Source organism: Hemicordylus capensis, chromosome 1 (genome assembly GCF_027244095.1).
Source record: "Hemicordylus capensis ecotype Gifberg chromosome 1, rHemCap1.1.pri, whole genome shotgun sequence".
Lineage (NCBI taxonomy): Eukaryota > Metazoa > Chordata > Lepidosauria > Squamata > Cordylidae > Hemicordylus > Hemicordylus capensis.
Window position 1 is genome coordinate 307891231 of NC_069657.1, and position 20074 is coordinate 307911304.

The window sequence follows — 20074 nt, forward strand, 5'->3', positions numbered from 1 at the left end:
CTCCCCCCATCCCCCCATCTGCCGGAAACGGAGAATCAGCCGGCGGAACTGAAGCGCCAGTCGGACGGCTGGAAAGGTACGCGTGCAATGCACAGTAGATGTAGTGTGATTGCAAAAGACCAGAGTGCCACACACACACACACTGTACTACCGACAAACTTAATAGGTTACAATGGCTATGTTTCTCTGTTTGGGTTGTCAACTCTCCAGGACTGGCGAGTGTTCCTCCACCTTGCACCTTCTCGTTCTCCTTTCACAATATTTAATACTGAATCACAGTATTGTGAAAAATAGGGGGTGGGGGCGCGGAATCTCTAGGAATAGCTTCAGTCAGAGTTAGCAAACCCCTCCTCTGTGATTCTCCGAGATTAACCATGATGCACGCATGCAACTTAAAATGTCGATGTAAAAGAAGTCTTGAATTAGAAAGAGCAGGAACACTTTCTAATCGCTACTGTAGTCCTGTAAGGTGGGTATGGCTGTCCCCATAAAGACAACTGGGGAGTTGAGGCTGAAGAGGGAATGATTCCATTAGAAAAGGTGGGTGCTTATAATGTGTTGGGATAAAATAAATAGTTTCAGTTATATCCTGAACTGAAATACTTCAGTTATATAATAGCACATGCTGCAGACTGAAGTCCTCCAAAGTGACTACAAGGAAGTGTGAGATGTGTCACTTTATTTCCCCTTTTTTATGAATATAATTATGATGAATATATCCTTTTTATTATATACTCCAAATCTGAAAACAGTACATTGACTTTATTTACAGTTCTGTCTCCCTACCTCAGTAGTTTTTCTATTTTGCAGCCACTGAGAAGAGCTCCATAAAAGTGAACATGAGGGAAAGACAAGAATAAGAATAAGACAAATATTTATATACCACTTTTCAACAAAAGTTCCCAAAGCAGTTTACATAGATATAGAAATAAATGAATGAATTAGGTGTTTGGTGTAGCACTTGTCAACTTGTCTTGCTCTTGATCTGGGTATCAATTTCTGAAAGCATTTCATACAGGGGGCCCATTAGAATGGTCTGCCTGAGAAGGTTATTGGATCCAATAGGGTTCCAAGAAGCCTTTGAGGGCTTTAGTGTTGGCTCTGCTGGTAATCCTGTTGATGCCATGGTGGAGAATTGGAACAGCTAACTCACCAGAGCAGTAGACATGATCGTTCCTAAGCGTCCTCTCTGACCCGCTTCAAAATTGGCCTCTTGGTAAATGGAAGAACTACGGGGGCTGAAGCGGCAAGGTAGACGACTGGCGTGCAAGTGGAGGAAGACGACTTGAATCCAACAGATTACAACATAGAGCACATTTGAAGATCTATGCTCTGGCAATACGGGCGGCAAAGAAGCAATTCTTTTCAGCCTGTATTGCATTGACAAGTTCATGTCCAGCAGAGTTGTTCAGGGTTGTGAGAGGGCTAGTAAGTGCCCCTCCTTCCTTGAATCAGAATTTGGAACCATCTATTACCCTCTGTGATATGTTTAAATCATTTTTTGTGGATAGAATCTCTCGTATAAGGGCTGACTTGGATTTAGACCCCATAATTACGGCAGTGTCTGAATCGGAGGTGTCCAGCAACTCCTCTTATATGGTCAGGTTGGATCAGTTCCATTTTGTGACTCGTGAGGATGTGGACAAGCTGCTTGGAGCAATGTGGCCTCCCATCTGTTCTCTTGACCCTTGCCTGATATGGCTAATACTATCTGGCAGGGAGGTTGTTGTAGAAGGCCTAGTAAAGATCATCAATGCTTCTCTGAGGGAGGGCAGGATGCCTCCTTGTCTTAAGGAGGCAATTATTAGACCACTTCTGAAGAAGCCTGTCTTGAATTCCTCAGAGTTGAGCAACTATAGACCTATCCCCAACTTTCCGTGGTTGGGCAAGGTAATTGAGAGGGTGGTGGCCTCCCAACTCCATGCAGTCTTGGATGAAACTGGTTATCTAGATTCATTTCAGACCGGCTTTTGGGTGGGCTATGGGTTGGAGACTGACTTGGTCGGCCTGATGGATAATCTCCTATTGGGAGTTGACAGAGGAAGTGTGACTCTGTTGGTCCTTTTGGACCTCTCGGTGGCTCTCGATACTATTGACCATACTGTCCTTCTGAAGCATCTGAGGGGGTTGAGGGTGGGAGGCACTGCTTTGCAGTGGTTCCACTGTTACCTCTCGGGCAGATTCCAGATGGTGTCCCTCGGGGATTGTTCTTCAAAAACTGAACTTCGGTATGGTGTGCCTTAGGGCTCCATATTGTCTCTGATGTTGTTTAACATCTATATGAAATCTCTGGGAGAGATTATCAGGAGATTTGGTGCAGGGTGTTATCAGTATGCTGATGACACCCAAAACCTTTTCTCCATGTCAACATCATCAGGAGAAGGCATAACCTCCCTAAATGCCTGCCTGGAGGCAGTGATGGGCTGGATGAAAGGTAACAAGCTGAAGCTGAATCCAGATAAGACGGAGGTACTTATTGTGCGGGGTTGGAACTCAGGAGATGATTTTGATCTGCCAGTTCTGTATGGGGTCACACTTCCCCAGAAGGAACAGGTTCTTAGTCTGGGGTTGCTTCTGGACACAAAACTTTCCCTGGTGTCCCAGGTTGAGGCAGTAACCAGAGGTGCCTTTTATCAGCTTTGGCTGATACACCAGCTGCGTCCATTTCTTGAGATAAATGACCTCAGAACAGTAGTACATCTGCTGGTCACCTCCAAACTTGACTAATGCAATGTGTTGTATGTGGGGCTGCCTTTGTACATAGTCCGGAAACTGCAGTTGGTCCAGAATGTGGCAGCCAGGTTGGTCTCTGGGTCATTTTGGAGAGGCCACATCACTCCTGTCTTAAAAGATCTACACTGGTTGCTGATAGGTTTCTGGGCAAAATACAAGGTTTTGGTTATAACCTATAAAGTCCTAAACAACTTGGGCCCTGGCTACTTAAGAAAAGATCTTCTTTGCTTTGAACCACTCCACCCATTGAGATCATCTGGAGAGGTCCATCTGTAGTAGCCACCAGCTCGTCTGGTGGCTACTTGGGGACAGGCCCTCTCTGTTGCTGCCCCGAGGCTTTGGAACACACTTCCTGCTGAAATAAGAGCCTCCCCATCTCTTACAACTTTAAAAAAGGCAGTCAAGATGCATTTGTTCACCCAGGCTTTTAATTAGATTTTTAAAATTGTTTTTTAAAATAGTTTTAATGTTTTAAATGTTAATTGTTGTAATGTTTTAATCTTTTTATCTGTTTTTATTGTTTTGTTGTAAACCACCCAGAGACTTGCTTTTTAGGGCGGTATACAAATGTGATAAATAAATTAAATAATTTTTAATTTACAACAGCCAGTGTGATGTAGTGGCTAGAGTGCTGGACTAGGACCAGGGAGATCCGAGTTCAAATCCCCATTCAGCCATGAGACTAGCTGTGTGACTCTGGGCCAGTCCCTTCTCTCTCAGCCTAACCTACTTCACAGGGTTGTTGTGAGGAGAAACCTAAGTATGTAGTACACCGCTCTGGGCTCCTTGGAGGAAGAGCGGGATATAGAAATGTTAAATAAATAAATAACCAAACAGAATACTCCTACCAGAGAGTGCACTTGGGGAAATACCCATAAAAGGTATGCATATATAAAACATATATATCTCACTATTTCATTTGTAATGCACTCCACCTCAGAAGAGCTTAGGTCTCTGTATATGTTTCTCCCTCTCTACTTTTTCTCTACACAACAATCCCATGAGGTAGGTTAGACCAAGAGAATGAGTGGATCAAAATCATGACTAAGCTTCATGACTAAGAGGGGAGCTGAACCTGGGTCTTCCTGGTCTTAGTCCAACACTTTAACCCCTACATACATAGAGACATGAAAACTGCAGAACTGGCATTTCATGATTACAGGTGACTTGCCTGCCAGTTAGCTCTGAGAGCAAGACAAAAAGCATTGAATCTTTGAACAGATCTTCCCTTTCTTTGATGCTTTCAAGAGCTGAATCTGCTCTTTTAAAAAAAAAAATTGTATTTTTAAAAATAGTTGCCTTATGTTACAACTGTTACATTAGCATTATGTAACCCCTGCTAACTGAGCAAAGAGACACCTTTTAAAGTGGTGATTCTCTTATATTTAGCAAGGGGAGAACTGGCCCTATCCATTCCCAGCACAGCATTTGGTAGAGGAGGCTCAGTTTGACTAACGCTAAATCCTCAAGCATGAATAACTTCAGATTATGTCTGAGCAGTGAAGAGTTATCTTGGAGTACACCAGAGGGGCAAACAGAGTCAGGGGGCAAGAGATTTTAAAAGAAAAATAAATATTTTTTATTAAAAAGCATAATACAGTAACTGGGCAATGAGTATTGGTTGCAGTAATGAGATTGACGGCCTTTCCAAAAGAAAGAAAGGGAAGTGGAGACTGATGCAATCAAATCACTTGTGGGGGGAAATGAGAATGGGAGCTGGAGTGAAATGGAAAGAAAGAGGGTTTATACCTCTCCTTAGTCTGCCAAGTTGAGAACAAAGAAGATCGCAGTTCTCGGCTGCCGGGTGAGGACCTCTCACCTGGGTTATCCTTGCCTGCACGCTCCAGAGGCAGGACAATCAATTAAGCAAAGCCTTTAAAAGGCGGGGAAGGATGACCCCTCCCAGTTCTGTTCATCCTGCCTCACCAGAGAAGGTTGTTCCTAGCTAGCTGCTTCTCCCTTATCTCTTTCACTTGCGTGTTTTTCTTCCTTATCTCTCTCCTCAGTCTCTCCAAGGGTTTACTCTTTCAGACTTCTACTCTTTGGTCTCCTCCCTCCCTCTCCTCCTCTCCTTTGTTATGGAGCAGAGCAATCAGGGCATTTTGCATATTCGCATGCACAAGGCAAAGAAAACTCAGCAAACGCAGCCTAAACGGACCATCCAGGTCCCTCAAGCCCATGCCGGGTCTTTGGATCCGCCGCAGCCCCCGCGGCTGACGCCAGACTCTCTCTGGGGCGGGACGGCCACAGAACTCAAAGGAGAGCTGCAGAAGCTCAGCTAACGTCCCTCACCAGGACGCAGAAGCGCTTTCGCCCGCTCTCCCCCGACCCAGCTCTCCAGGCAGCCGAGATAGTGGACCTGGAGGAGGCTTCCCCCTCAGACGCCGAGGCCGTCCGCTACCCAGCTGAGCCCCCCGCCGGCCTCCCCCGCGGGGCCGCTGGAGAGGGAAACGCTGCTGCCCGCCTCCTCTATTGCCAACGTCCTGGGCCCCTCAGCAGGCGGCCCCTCCACGATGCGCCCAGCCAACCAAGTAGCAACGGGCCATTCTGACTCTCTCCTGTTGATCCCTCCCGCACAGCAGGCCTCAGCAGCAGCTACGCCTACTCACGAGGAGGCCAGCAGCCACCATCCAGCCAGACCGGTGAGTCCTGAACCTCATGGCTCCCCATTCCCGGGCCAATCCAATCCTGCTAGGCTCCCCTCCACTCCTTCTGCCCCAGTGAGCCTAGACCTTCCCCAAGACATGCCCGTGGCCTGGCAAGCCTGGTTTGTGGAGGCAATGCATGCATCACTGGAGAGTCTCAAGCCCCAACAGGCAAAGCATAAAAAGCGCAAACGCAAAGAGATGCCTTCCCCTTCTTCTGGGGATTCCTCCTCTTCCTTATCAGAGACCACTGGCAATCCTAAGTGGTCCCACAGGTCTAAGGGGGAAAAGAGGGCATCCAAACGTAGCAAGGCCAAAAATCCAAAAGAACTTCTAAACGTGACCACCGCCATTCTAATCTACACTCTTCTGATATCTCTGATTATGACTCCCCGGACCCTCGCCTTCCCCCCTCGGAAATGCCAGTGGAACTACCTCCCACTTTACCACTACAGGCTCCCTTGGCCAGGCCTTCATCTCAACTCCCACTCGCCCCGGGTTCAGGAATCCCTATTCAGGACCCTACCCCCAGCGAAGAGGGCAAGTGGTCTGACGGCCAGCAGCCGGATTCATCCCAATCCTTCTGCAGGCTCCTGCTGCCTGAGGAATTTTCTCAGCTCCTCCTGAAAGCCCTGTACACTCTGGGCCTTCATTCAGACCTACCTAAGGAAGCTCCTCCTCCTTCTAGAGAATCTTTGGTGCTTCCTACTGCTGCATCTAACCAACCTCTTTTTCCTCTCCCTAAGACTTTTTCAGAGGTAGTGAAACAGAAATGGCAAGCCCCCTCTTCCTCCAAGAAAACGGCGGCTATTGTCTCCAAGCAGTATGCTTTCATTCCTGCAGCAACAGCCCTTTTTCAGACCCCACCTGGTCGATGGCCCAGTGGCTGCCCTTACTTCGGGGGCCATTCTGGCAAGAGATGGGGAGTCCTCCCTTAAGGACCCCACAGAAAGAAAATTGGAAGCACAGCTGCGCAAGAACACTGACGCCATATCGATCTCCATCAAGGCCTCTGTTGCTGCCTCCATTCTTTCCAGGGCAGCCCTCCTGTGGTCGGACGAATTGCTTCAAATTCTGCCCCTCGAACCAGCGTGCCAACGCCTCATTGCACTAAAAATCCAGAAGGCACAGGCCTTTATTGCTGACGCTACCCTGGACTCGGTGCGCTTCGGGGCAAGGGCACAGCGACTAACATCGTTGCACGGCGTACCCTATGGCTCAAGCACTGGCAAGTGGACCAGACCTCCCGCACAAACCTGATCGCTGTGCCCTTTACAGTTTCCAAACTATTTGGCGATGAGGCCCTGCAAGAGGTCCTCATTGACACAAAGGACAAAAAGAAGGTTCTCCCTTCTTCCTTTCGCAGAGACGATAAACGCCAGAACCGCAAGAACTTCCAGCCTTTTCGTTCCTTTCGCCAGAATTTCAAGCCCAGAGACCGTGATTTCTGTACATCCCGCCCTCAGTGGAATCGACAACGCTTCAACCCTTGCAGTTCAACCAACAAGCAGTTCGGGCAACTCCCCAAGCCATGGCAGGTCTCCTGACTCTCTGCCCCATCACGTGGGGGGCCGCCTAGCCCATTATTTCCACGCATGGGACTCCTCCATCTCCGATCGTTGGGTGCTGGACTCCATCCAAAACGGGTGCAAGATCGAATTCACTTCACGTCCCAGAAGTCGCTTCCTTCCAACCCTTCGGTCCTGGTGTCACCACAAACACTCAGCTCTGCTGCAGGAGATATTCCACCTCCTTCACATCTCAGCCATAAAATGGGTTCCAAGGGAACACCAGGGACACGGCATTTATTCCATCTTATTCACCGTCCCCAAGCGGGACGGCTCACTGCGTGCTGTCCTCGATCTAAAATTTTTGAACAAATTCGTCAAACGTCGCAGGTTCCGCATGGAGACGGTCCGTTCTATCTCAGAGGCCTTACACCATGGGGACTTTCTAGCCTCAGTTGACCTGACAGAGGCATACCTGCACGTCCCAATTCATCCAGATCATCACCATTTTCTTCGTTTCTCCTACAACGGCTCCCACTACCAATACACCACCCTTCCATTCGGCCTCTCCTCCGCCCCCCGAATATTTTTTATTTATTTATTTATTTATTTATTTATTTATTTATTCGATTTTTATACCGCCCTTCCAAGCTGGATCAGGGCGGTTTACAATTAAAAAACAGAAATCATTAAAAACAATTAAAATAGAAATACAAATATAAACATCAAATTTAAAAACATCTTAAAAAACAATTAAACTATCAAAACAATTAAAACCCTGAAAACCAGGTTAAGATTAAAACAGTTAAAACTAAATTAAAAACCCTGAAAGGCCAGGCCAAACAGATAGGTTTTAAGGGCTCTCTTGAAAGACAGCAAAGAATTAAGATTACGAATTTCTGCCGGGAGTGCATTCCACAGGCCCGCCTCTGAGTCGCCACCAGACGAACCGGTGGTAACTGGAGACGGACCTCCCCAGATGACCTTAACGTGCGGTGGGGATCATGTAAAAGAAGGCACTCTCTAAGATATCTCAGACCCAAGCTGTTCAGGGCTTTAAAGGTAATAACCAGCACTTTGTATTTTGCCCGGAAACATATCGGCAGCCAGTGTAGCTGTTTCAAAACAGGCATGATATGGTCTCTCCGGGTTGCCCCAGAGACCAACCTGGCTGCCGCATTCTGAACTAACTGAAGTTTCCGGACTACGTACAAAGGCAGCCCCACGTAGAGCGCATTGCAATAGTCAAGCCGGGAGGTTACCAGCTGATGCATGACTGTTCTGAGGTCATCCTCTTCGAGGAATGGGCACAGCTGTCGAATCAGCCGAAACTGATAGAAAGCACTCCTGGCCATGGCCTCCACCTGAGATACCAGGGTGAGGCCTGGGTCCAGGAGTACTCCCAAGCTGTGCACCTGCTCCTTCTGGGGGAGTGTAACCCCATCCAGCACAGGAAGATCTAACTCGCCCCTCAGATTCTGAGCCACCACAATGAGCACCTCCGTCCTGCTTGGATTCAGCTTCAATTTGTTATCCCTCATCCAGCCCATTACTGCCTTCAGGCAGGCATTTAGAGAATGAGTGCCATTACCTGAAGATGAAAAGGAGAAGTAGATTTGGGTGTCATCAGCATACTGATAGCACCCAGCACCAAACCTCCTGATGACCTCACCCAGCAGTTTCATGTAGATGTTAAAAGGCATTGGTGACAGAATGGAGCCCTGAGGGACTCCATATAACAGCTCCCGTTTTGAGGAGCAACTGTCACCAAGCTCCACCATCTGGAATCTACCCGAGAGATAGGAACGGAACCACTGCAAAGCAGTGCCCCCTATCCCCAACTCCCCCAGGCGATCCAGAAGGATACCATGGTCAGTGGCATCGAACACCGCTGAGAGATCCAGAAGAACCAGCAGAGTCACACTCCTTCTGTCGATTCCCCGGTAAAGGTCATCTATCAGGCCGACCAAGGCTGTCTCAACCCCATAGCCAGCTCTAAAGCCAGTTTGAAATGGGTCTAGATAATCAGTTTCCTCCCAGACTGCCTGGAGCTGGTCGGCCACCACCTCTCAATCACCTAGCCCAACCAAAGGAGATTGGCCTGTAGCTATCCATCGCTAAGGGGTCCAGGGAAGGCTTCTTTAAAAGTGGTCTAACCATTGGCTCCTTCAGGCAGGGGGGCACCTTACCCTCCCTCAGCGATGCATTTATGATTTTAACTAGGCCACCTCCAACAATCTCCCTGCTGGATAGAAGCAGCCAAGTCGGGCAAGGATCCAGAGAACAGGTGGTAGGCCGCACCGCCCCAAGCAGCTTGTCCGCATCCTCAGGAGTCACAGATTGAAACTGATCTAATCTAATACTGCAAGAGGGACCTTTTGAAATCCCACTGGGTCCAGCAGCCTTTTCGGACGGACCATCCTAATAGGTCCACCACCCCTGCAGGGGTGGATTGAGGCTGTGAGCCCAACCTTAACCAGGTAGTGGTCCGTCCATGACAATGGGGAAACCACTGGGTCCCCCACCCATGGAACACCCCCCTGATCTGAACAAAAGACCAAATTGAGTGCATGGCCAGCCACATGAGTCGGTTCAGAAACCAACTGGGATAGGCCCATAGTTGTCATGGCCGCTATGAACTCCTGAGCCGCACCAGACAAGCCAGCCCCAAAGTGGATATTGAAGTCCCCCAGCACCAAAAGTTTAGGAGACTCCAACACCAACTCCGCGACCAGCTCCGTCAGCTCAGTTAGGGAGTCAGTTGGGCAGCGGGGTGGACGGTACACCAACAGAATCCCCAATCTATCCCTAGTTCCCAGCCTCAAAAATATGCACTCAATATAAGTCAGCTGTCTCACAGGGGCCCTGGTAAGGGAAATGGTATTCTTATGGACCACAGCCACTCCACCACCACCCCGCCCACTTCCCCTGGCCTGCTCCACGACAGAGTAACCTAGCGGGAGAAGCTGAGCCCACACTGGACCACTCGCCTCCCCCAACCAGGTCTCGGTTATACATGCCAGGTCAGCTCCCTCATCCACGATCAAATCGTGGACAATTTCGATCTTATTCTGAACTGACCTGGCATTGCAGAGGAGCAAGGCCAGATTCTGTGGGTCGTTGGAGCTGCTCCCCAAGGCCAAAGAGTTGACAGAACAGTTGGAAGTGGAAACAGTCTTTACAAAGATCCTCGCTCCTCTACTGGCACACATGCGCCTTCAGAAGATAAGGATCGTTGGGTACTTGGACGACATTTTGATTTAGTCACCCTCCCTTCAGTCAGCCCAAGCAGACCTGGACTGGGTCCTCTCCACCCTCGATGCACACGGCTTCCTGGTGAACACCGCCAAAAGCAATCTGACTCCCTCCAACAGACTACAGCATCTTGGGGTGGTCATAGACACCCTCTCAGATCGCCTCTTCGTTCCCCAGGACAGGATCGCCAAGAGCCAAGTGCTGATTCGCCAAACCCTTTGTTTCAGGTCAACCCAGCTGCTCTCCCTGGCACAACTCCTAGGTCTGATGGTCTCCTCCCTGGAAGCTGTTCCCTGGGTTCGCCTTCACCTCCGCTCCCTTCAATGGTTCCTGCTCCCACATCAGGCCGCCATCGCCCTGAGGAGTCGCAAGAGAGTGGAACTCCCCTCACCAGTACATCTCTCTCTGAACTGGTGGCTTCTGGACTCCAACCTGACCAAGGGGCAACCCTTCCTGGACCCTCCCCGCTCCATCATCACGACCAATGCCAGCCTCTTGGGCTGGGGGGCTCAGTACCTCAATCTCTCAGCCCAGGGCTCCTGGTCCCCATCCGAAGCCAGTCACAGTATCAATTGGCTCGAGCTCAGGGCCATTTGCCTGGTGCTCCTAGCCTTCAGGCGCCAGATTCAACATCAAGATGTCTTGATTCGAACAGACAACACAACCGCCAAGGCCCATGTGAACTGCCAGGGGGGCACCAGATCCAAATCTCTTCATGCAGAGGCTGTCCTTCTCCTAACTTGGGCGGAAGCACACCTTACATCGATCCTGGCCCATCACATCAGTGGCTCTCTGAATACTCAAGCTGACTGGCTCAGCCGACAAGAGCTTCACCCGGCAGAGTGGAGACTCAAACCCGAGATCTTCCTTCAGCTCTCTCGCCGCCTAGGCCATCCCTCAGTGGATCTCTTAGCATCGCCAGCGAACTCCCAGCTCCCAAGATTCTTCTCCCAGTTCCCGTGCTCCGCAGTGGAGGCAGTGGACTCCCTTTTGTCTCCCTGGCCCAGGGAGCTCCTCTATGCCTTTTCTCCAATACCTCTCCTCAGCAGATTTCTCTGTCGTGTCTGCCTCCTCCACGCACAAGTAATCCTAGTGGCTCCCTTCTGGCCGAGGCGCCCCTGGTTCCCAGAGTTACTCCATCTCGCCGTGGAAGGTCCCTGGTTCCTGCCTCCCGCCCCAGACCTCCTCAGCCAAGGCCCAGTCTTCCACCAAGATCCCATGTGGTTCCAGCTTGCCGCCTGGAGGCTGAGCGGCGCCGACTGAGCAAGAGCGGCTACAAGCAAAAAGTCCTGTCTACAATACTGGCCTCTCGCCAGGCCTCTACCAACCGCATTTACCAATCTGCTTGGAGGGTATTCCTCCGCTGGTGCAACAAGATTGGCACTCCCCCCCGACCAATGTCAGATGCCAGAACTACTCCATTTCCTTCAGGATGGCCTAGACAAAGGCCTCAAGGCTAATACTATTAAGAGACATGCGGCTGCACTCCTTCCCCTTCTCTCTCCCTCTGTTCAGCGTGACTCTCAGTCTCAGATGCACCTCCGTCGCTTCCTGAGGGCCACCACTCTTTCCTCCCCACCTGTGGTCCACAGGTTCCCATCCTGGGAGCTCCACAAAGTGCTGCGAGTCCTCCACGCTCCACCTTTTGAACCGATAAAATCCATCCCGCTCCAGATCCTGTCGTACAAACTCATCTTCCTAGTGGCAATCACCTCCGCACGTCGGATCTCGGAACTCAAAGCCCTCTCTGCCAATCCGCAGCTATGCGTTTTCTCTCAGGACTCTGTTCGTCTAATTCCCGACCCGTCCTTCCTACCTAAGGTCCCTTCGATCTTCCATAGATCCCAGGATGTTCTGCTCCCGTCTTTCTGCCCTAACCGTTCTAACCGGAAGGAAAAACAATGGCACAAACTCGATGTACGTCGATGCCTAAAGACCTATATTTCCAGGACTGCTTTGTTCAGTCCTCTGAATCCCTATTTGTGTCCTTTCTCCTGGCCTCCATGGGTTGCCCGGTTTCCTCATCAACTCTGGCTCGGTGGATCAAGGCATGTATTGCATTGGCCTAGGAGGTGCAACACATTCCTCCTCCTCTCAGACTCACTGCTCACTCTACACGCTCTGCCGCCATGTCTGCAGCCTTTTCAACCAATGCACCACTGGATGAAGTATGCAGAGCGGCTGCTTGGTCGTGGATCATCCACATTCACACGACACTATAAACTAGACCTCTTCAAATCAGCCCAAGCTGCATTTGGCAGAAGGGTACTTCAGCAGGTTCTTCCGCCCCAGTAGCCGACGACGCTCCCACCCAGGGTCTTCAGCTGTGGCATGTCCCACGTGAGAGGTCCTCACCCGGCAGCCAAGAAAGGAGCATTGGTCACTCACCGTGAAGGCTTCTTCTGGCTGCCGGTGTCGAGGACCTCTCGACCCACCCAGGTCGTCTATGGCTACTGGTTCTGCACTCTTTGTATTTTCTTCCTGGGGGGCCTGATTAACTGTACTCTTTTCTTATACCTTTCTTAGCAGCTCAGCTAGACTAAACAAAACTGGGAGGGGTCATCCTTCCCCGCCTTTTAAAGGCTTTGCTTAATTGATTGTTCTGCCTCTGGAGCGTGCGGGCAAGGATAACCCACGTGAGAGGTCCTCAACACCGGCAGCCAGAAGCCTTCACGGTGAGTGGCCAATGCTTCTATCTCAGGCAGGGAGCGCTGGAGTTTCACGCCATAGTAAGACCTCACTGCAGAGCAAGGAGGTGTCTGAAACTGCCTAGCTAGCATCTTAATCCAAGGGGTCCAAAATGTCTGTTTGCCAGGCTAGGATCAGGTTTGAAGCAGGGGCTTGTGCGTGGCATGTGCCAAGAGGCAGATCCAGGAAGCAAGGAGAGAACAGAGGCTGGCCCTGCTCCAGGGGCTCAATGCCAGTCTTGGGCAGAGTTTCCTACCAACAAGCCATCTGGAAGCTTCCTTGTTCTTCTGAGGTTTCTTGGCTGTAGTATCCAGGGGCTCTGAAGGTGGGATACCAGTGTATTAATCTTCTTTGTGGGGATCACAGATGCTGTAGGGGGAAATCAGCACTGTTTGGGAAGAAACACAAATAAAAAGCTGTGTGTGGGCCAAATTCAATTAGTGGTCAGGAGTTGCTCTGATTGCATTAATGTGTGGTTGGATCCAGGATCCTTCCTTTCTTGCTTTGAATGGAAATTCGGCTTTGTCCCAAATGCAGGAATGCTGGTGCAGACTCATCTTCCCCAGGCTATAAGTGTGACACCATTGCCTATATTACTACCTTGCTTGCCCAAAATGGAGGCCAAGCCTCCAGGCCTAAGTGTTGGTTCATACAGCAGCAGTTTGCTGGGCTGAAATGAGAGCTGAATTTCAAAATGGAGGGGAGGGGCTGCTTGGCAAAAGGAATGGAACACAAAGGTCCAGGTTATCAGGAAATGCTACCTGTATACGTTTGTGATGCGGAATGCCATTAAATGTTCTACTTATCAACAAGTTCTTCCTGTATACAAAGTTTGACAAGTATACATTTGTGCTGTGCAGCTGAGTGCCATTACAAAGCCATGCTTATCAGATAATTCTACCTGTATGAGAAGCTGACGTCTGATGAACATGTTTGTTATGTTGCGTGCAATAAAATGGGCTAGGGAATTTCAACAGGAATACATTTTTGCTGTTCTGGAAAACATTGGCAGTATGCAAACCTGACAAGTGCATGTATCGGATGCTATACCAACTGTAGGTTAAGAAACGAAGAGACCTCCTGCAACGTCCATCTTACCAGCCTTCTGTTTGCAACAGTGGCCAATCACATGCCTCTGTAAAGGCTGCAAGCAGGGCAAACAGGTTCAGGGGTTCGCGGTTCACAGTTTTGGTTCGGGAGTTTGACAGTTCGGGGGTCGAACTGAACCCCCCCGTTCAGTCTGGACCCGGACCACCACCACCCCGAATTCGGGGGGTTTGTGGACCGAAAATGAGTTTTAACAAAATTAAAGGGTTTTTTTAACCTTGTACTCCGCTCGGGGGAGTTCCTGGAGGTGGGGGGTGTCAACAGAAGTCCCTCCCTCCCCCGACAGCCTTCTAAATCACCCCCTTGCCCTATTCGGGCGCTCTTCGGGCTTCACCCGGTGGCCATGTTGGGAGCTGGGTGCCTGCGGTGATTTAGAAGGCCAGTGGGGGAAGGGGGAACCTACGTGGACACCCCCCCCCGCTGCCTCCAGGAACTCCCCCAAGGGGAGTACAAGGTTAAAAAGTTTTTTGTATTATTTACAATTTTCGGTCCATGAACCCCCCTGAAGCAAACTGGGTGGTGTTCGAGGCGTGCCGGACCAAACTGGCCCGGTTGGTTTCAAGGCCGATTTGGCTTTGAACCGAACCAGAAAATGAAGGCAACAGGCAACTTCTTGTCTCTCCCCATCTTTCTCTCTCTGATAATTAGAGAAGAAACTATCTATGAACTCAAGGGTTCATTTGGTTATCACACCTATTAGCCATTGATAGACTTATCATCTCGGGATTTGTCTAATCCTTTTTAAAAAGTCATCTGAGGGGTTAACTGCTTTTATGGACCACTGTGGTAATATTTATTGAAGGGTTGTACAGTGTATACTTTTTTTAAAAAAGTAGATAAAATATCTGCAGATGCTTATAATAAGGAAAGCAGCTTCAAGAGGATATTATTTTCCGAGGAGGAGCAACAGAGGTTGGGGAGATGCTTTCTTCACCTGCCACATTTCTACTACAATTCCTTTCCCACTCCCTTCCCTGTTGGATTTTAAATATAAAATGCATTGATGTATGGGGAAATCAAGTGTTTGGAGAGTAGGGAGGACTGGAGGAAAGGGACATTGCTCTATTCTATTCTATTCTATTCTATTCTATTCTATGTATCATATTTCTATACTGCCTGATTTTTATTATATAAAAATAAGGCGATGATTATTATTGTTACAGTTCCATGTATACAAATGTAGTTTCCAGACTCCTGTGAAAAGTTGCAGTGCTGATTCAAACATGCAGGAGGAACATTAGCCCAGCTGTGAAAATAGCCACTCCCCTGTGGTCAAAATCACAAGCTGCTAGCAAAGAACCTGCAAAGCTGGGAGAGAGTTGGTTCTTTTTTTCTCTTTCAGGTAACTGATGTGCCACAACTTACTGATACAGGTGTGCATGGAGAGATGGGCTTCTAAATCTTTTTATCAGTTAGTAACTTCTGTGGATTTACTTGCAGGGCTCCTTCAAGTAAGTCCCAAGTTCCAAGCCCTCAGTGCTAGGGATCATTAGGAAGGGGATTGAAAATAAAATGGCTAATATTATAATGCCCTTATACAAAACTATGGTATGACCACACTTGGAGTACTGTGTACAATTCTGGTCACCACATCTAAAAAAGGACATTGTAGAACTGGAAAAGGTACAGAAGAGGGCAACTAAGATGATCAGGGGCCTAGAGCACCTTCCTTATGAGGCAAGACTACAACACCTGGGGCTTTTTAGTTTAGAAAAAAGACAACTGTGGGGAGACATGATAGAGGTCTATAAAATCATGCACGGTGAAGAGAAAGTGGATAGAGAGACATTCTTCTCCCTCTCCCATAACACTAGAATCAGGGGTCATCCCATGAAATTGATTGCCAGCAAATCTAGGACCAACAAACGGAAGTACTTTTCCACACAAAGCATAATCCACTTGTGGAATTCTCTGCCACAAGATGTGGTGACAGCCAACAACCTGGATGGCTTTAAGAGGGGTTTGGATAACTTCATGGAGGAGAGGTCTATCAACGGCTTCTAGTCGGAGGGCTGTGGGCCACCTTCAGCCTCAAAGGCAGGATGTCTCTGAGTACCAGTTGCAGGGGAGTAATGGCAGGAGAGAGGGCACGCCCTCAACTCCTGCCTGTGGCTTCTAGCGGCATTTGGTGGGCCACTGTGTGAAACAGCATGCTGGATTAGATGGGCCTTGGGCCTGATCCAGCAGGGCTGTTCTTATGTTCTTAGTGGTTTAGAGGAGATTAATTTGCATGGAAGTGAGCCTCTTAGTCACTATTTGCTTCTTATAGAGTGCGCACTGTACAGCAGGAGGTCAAAAATGTGAGGAAAATAACTGCCCATGCCTGAGACTAAAATAATAAAATCTCAATGAGATGAACATAGGAAGCTGTCTTATACTGAGTCAGACCATTGGTCAATCTAGCTCAGTATTGTCTCCACTGATTGGCAGTGGCGGTCCAAGATTTCAGGCAGGAGCCTCTCCCAGACCTACCTAGAGATGCCAGGGAGTGTGGCTTGGGCCTTCTGCATGCAAGCAGATGGATGCTCTGCCACAGAGCTACAACCCCATCCCCTAAGGGGAATTTTATTTGTTGGTTTCTATTTTCATACTGCCCTTTTTCCTAAGGCCCCAGAGTGGTTAACAACAAGATAAAAACAATTAAATAAAAACAGAACAAATACAGCTAGATATACAGCTAGTTTTAAAAGAGCAAAGGACAGCTCACTGGCCAAAAGCCTGGATTAAAAGGGCAGTCTTTGCTTTCCTCCTAAAGGCTGGGCGAGAGGGAACTATGTGGGTCTCAGCTGAGAGTGAGTTCCACAGCCTGGGGCAATACCTGAGAAGGCCCTGTCCCTGGGCGCTCAACAAACAGACCTCAGCAGATGTCGGCATGCAGAGCAGAGCCCTCCCAGCTGATCTAATCAGGGCTCAGATGTAGTCACCCATTCAAATGCAAACCAAGGTTGATCCTGCTTAGCAAAGGGAACAATTCATGCTTGCTACTGCAAGACCAGCTCACCTCCCCAACAGCACTGTTATTTTACATTAGTGCATATGGGTGGGACCAAAGAAATAAATTGTATTTTTTGTTTTCCAGGTACACGTGGCAGACCAACTAAAAAAAAACCAAGTGTGTGTGTGTTGTGTGTGTGTGTGTGCACGTATAAAATGTGCAGGAGAAATAAATATGTTATGCTTTTAAAGCTCTGAGTTCTCCTCCCCTAGGCTGGCAAAGATGCACAGAAAGGGTCTGCAGGCTTCTTCTCCCACTTGCTGCTTCAGATGATGTGGGAGTCCTGCCTGAGCCCTTGAGGGAGGGAGAGGGGCCATCAGCGGGGTGGCAGCTTGCTCTTTGTTTCTCTCCCTCCACCCCACCCTGTGCCTCTGGAGGAGGAGGTGGCGGTGGCGGCGGCAGGGAACTGCCTTCACTATGTCCCAGGGCCACTCTAACTGGTGACTGGTATGAGTGAGGAAAAACGAGGATCACATATGCAAGAAGATTGAAGGAGAGAGAAAGGTGGCATGAGGGAGAAGAATGAAGACTTTTATGAGGAGGCATTTAAGTGAGAGGAATTGTGGAAATAAATTGAGGGTGGTGGTGGAGGAACAGATATTTTTGAAATATGGGAGAGAATGTATGTTTGGGGAAATTAATAAAGGGGGACTAGGATGAAATGAACTTGTAAAGAGAAAATAGCTGTTATGCATGCAAGACAAAGAAGCGGTAATTGGCTTTGATTTTGGATAAAACTGTAAGAAGATCCCTGCTGAGTCAGAGCAGGATCCATCTCGCCTGCAGATCTATTTCCAGCAGCAACCAGTCAGAAGTCTCTGGAAACTTGCAAGCAGGGCCTTTCCTTTTTCCTCTGCATGTGGCATTGAGAAGTATCCTGCCTCTGCATTTGGAGCTTCCATTGAACTATTAGGGCTAGTAGTAGCAGTTGACTGCCTGGATTTGTCTGACCCTGTTCTCAGTCTCCTAGCTCAGGCGGTGCCCATCACCACACTGAATCCCACCATCTAATTTTGCCATGTGTGAAGGAGTAAATTGTGCCGCTGTGCTTTATGAAGTTGCCTGGGGTTCCCTCACCCCCCCAATTCCTTTTGTCTCTGACAAAAAGCCTTGCAGGAAAAGAGGAGAGGAAAAACCCAGAGCACAGCATATCAGAGCATTGCAGTAAATTGGGGGGGGGGGAGGAGTGGTGTGGTCAACCCTTGTTTCTGCCTCTCAGTTTGTGGCCTTGGGCAAGTCTCTTGGCTCTGGGCTTCTGTAAAAGGAGGATTGTGTTGCCACAGCTAATGTGGGATTAAGGAATTGGCCATGAGGAACTGGAACTAAAATCCTACCATTTGGTCCGAAAGCCCTGGACAAACCATTAGTTTGGGGTGTAGCCAACCTTTAGCATTAGCACCAGCTGGAGGAGATCGGTATGCAGAGATACAGGAGAAGGTAATGGAGCACTGTAAGTGCTCTCAGCAGCAGCCTGTGAGTTGTGTTTGTACCTGTAGCTTCATAAAGAAGCTTAGGAACATGGGAAGCTGCCATCTACTGAGTCAGACCCTTGGGCCATCTAGTTCAGTATTGTCTACACAGACTGGCAGCAGCTTCTCCAAGGTTGCAGGCAGGAATCTCTCTCAGCCCTAGTTTGGAGATGCCAGAGTGCTTTCCAGATCACACACTACAACAGTGTCACTACATGTCCATTAAGTGTGGTTCCATACTGCCTGTGTTTCGACATCACGGTCCCTGCACTGTCAGCACAGTGCTGTTCATGTTTCCAATACCTTCTTTTGGATTTTATCCTTGCATTTTAGTCCTACTACGTTGCATGTGCATCGCAAAAAAAAAGGGAAAAAAAGCTGTATTTTCCTGTTGTAGCATTGCGTGAGCTATTTACACTTTCAAAACTATTCTGCCAAGCCAAAGCATTTTACTGTTGAACAGCATGTAATCTGGAAAACACCCAGGGGAGGGAACTTGGAACTTCAGATGCTCCTCCCAGAGCGGCTTCATCCCCTGAGGGGAATATCTTATAGCACTCACACTTCTAGTCTCCCATTCATATGCAACCACAGCAGACCCTGCTTAGCTAAGGGGACAAGTCATGCTTGCTACCACAGGAGCAGCTCTCCTCCCCCACTTCTGCATGAACCAACCCAGAATGGGCTGTGCACATGGCTGGCTTCCAATATTAACTATGGCGGGGTGGGGGGTGAGGAGAGATATCTACCTTTCCCCTTAAATGCTTCCTAACTTTCTAGTTGTGTGCTACATTACCACACTACCCAGTGAAAAAGCACAGATTGCTGCTATCTGGATGCACCTGGAATGATCAACTGTATTCATTCCTCAATGCTGCAGATTGCTCGGTTATCTGAGCCTTTGTTATGAGATAATCATGTTTGTAGAGAAGAATGGGTCGGCTCCTCATGCTGACAAAATGCAACCATAGTTTGTTTCTTATTGTGTACACTTCACGCTACCAGGTTGCAGCCATAGATCGGTAGAGCTCATGCTTGGCCTGTCAAAGGGCTGAGGCTAAACCCTTGGCATCGCCAGATGAGGCTGGGAAATATCCCTGCCTGCAGCCTTGGAGAGCAGTGTAGACAATACCAACCTAGATAGTCTGCCTCAGCATAAAGTAGCTTCTTATGTTCCAAAGTAAGTTTTTACAGATATTCTCCCTACATGCAAAGAGACATTTACAATCGATCCCACTGCTTTCAACTTGAAAAGATTTACTGCAAAGCTAAACCACTCTGAGGACTTCTTTGGAGATCAAAGTTTCATACGATGTATAGCCATAACATCAGCATTCTGGAAGGCTGTAGCACAGGTGACCTAACCCTGGTTACACTCTCCAACAGTTTTGCTGTAGCCAGCTCTTTATCAGTGGTGGGTAGCTTCAAGTGTTAGTTTTTATGGTTATACATTTGTGCAGCTGCATAGTTTACAGATGTACATTTTAAAGATGCTTGCTGTGCGGTGCTGGCAAATGAACTGTCACTGAAGAACAATTAAACAAGTTTATTCATCCACTCACTGCTGATACTCAGTATCTCATTCACGCACAAGTCAGTTATTCAAAACACTTGTCTTGGCAATGAAACAAGCACACATGTGCCATTGTTAAAGTGACATTTACCCACATCTTA

General features: G+C 48.6%; 1 long non-coding RNA gene across 2 annotated transcripts; it reads left to right on the plus strand.

The window, feature by feature from the left end:
• The first annotated feature begins 22 nt into the window (after positions 1–22).
• On the plus strand, positions 23–17121 carry LOC128340972 (uncharacterized). Of its 2 annotated transcripts, none has more exons than XR_008314117.1 (3): positions 23–76; positions 15100–15278; positions 17016–17121. It is a non-coding gene; the product is annotated as an uncharacterized LOC128340972 (long non-coding RNA). The 2 variants fall into 2 exon arrangements; XR_008314118.1 differs by lacking the exon at positions 15100–15278 and adding an exon at positions 15279–15387 and having other exon boundaries at positions 39–76.
• Positions 17122–20074: the final 2953 nt, after the last annotated feature.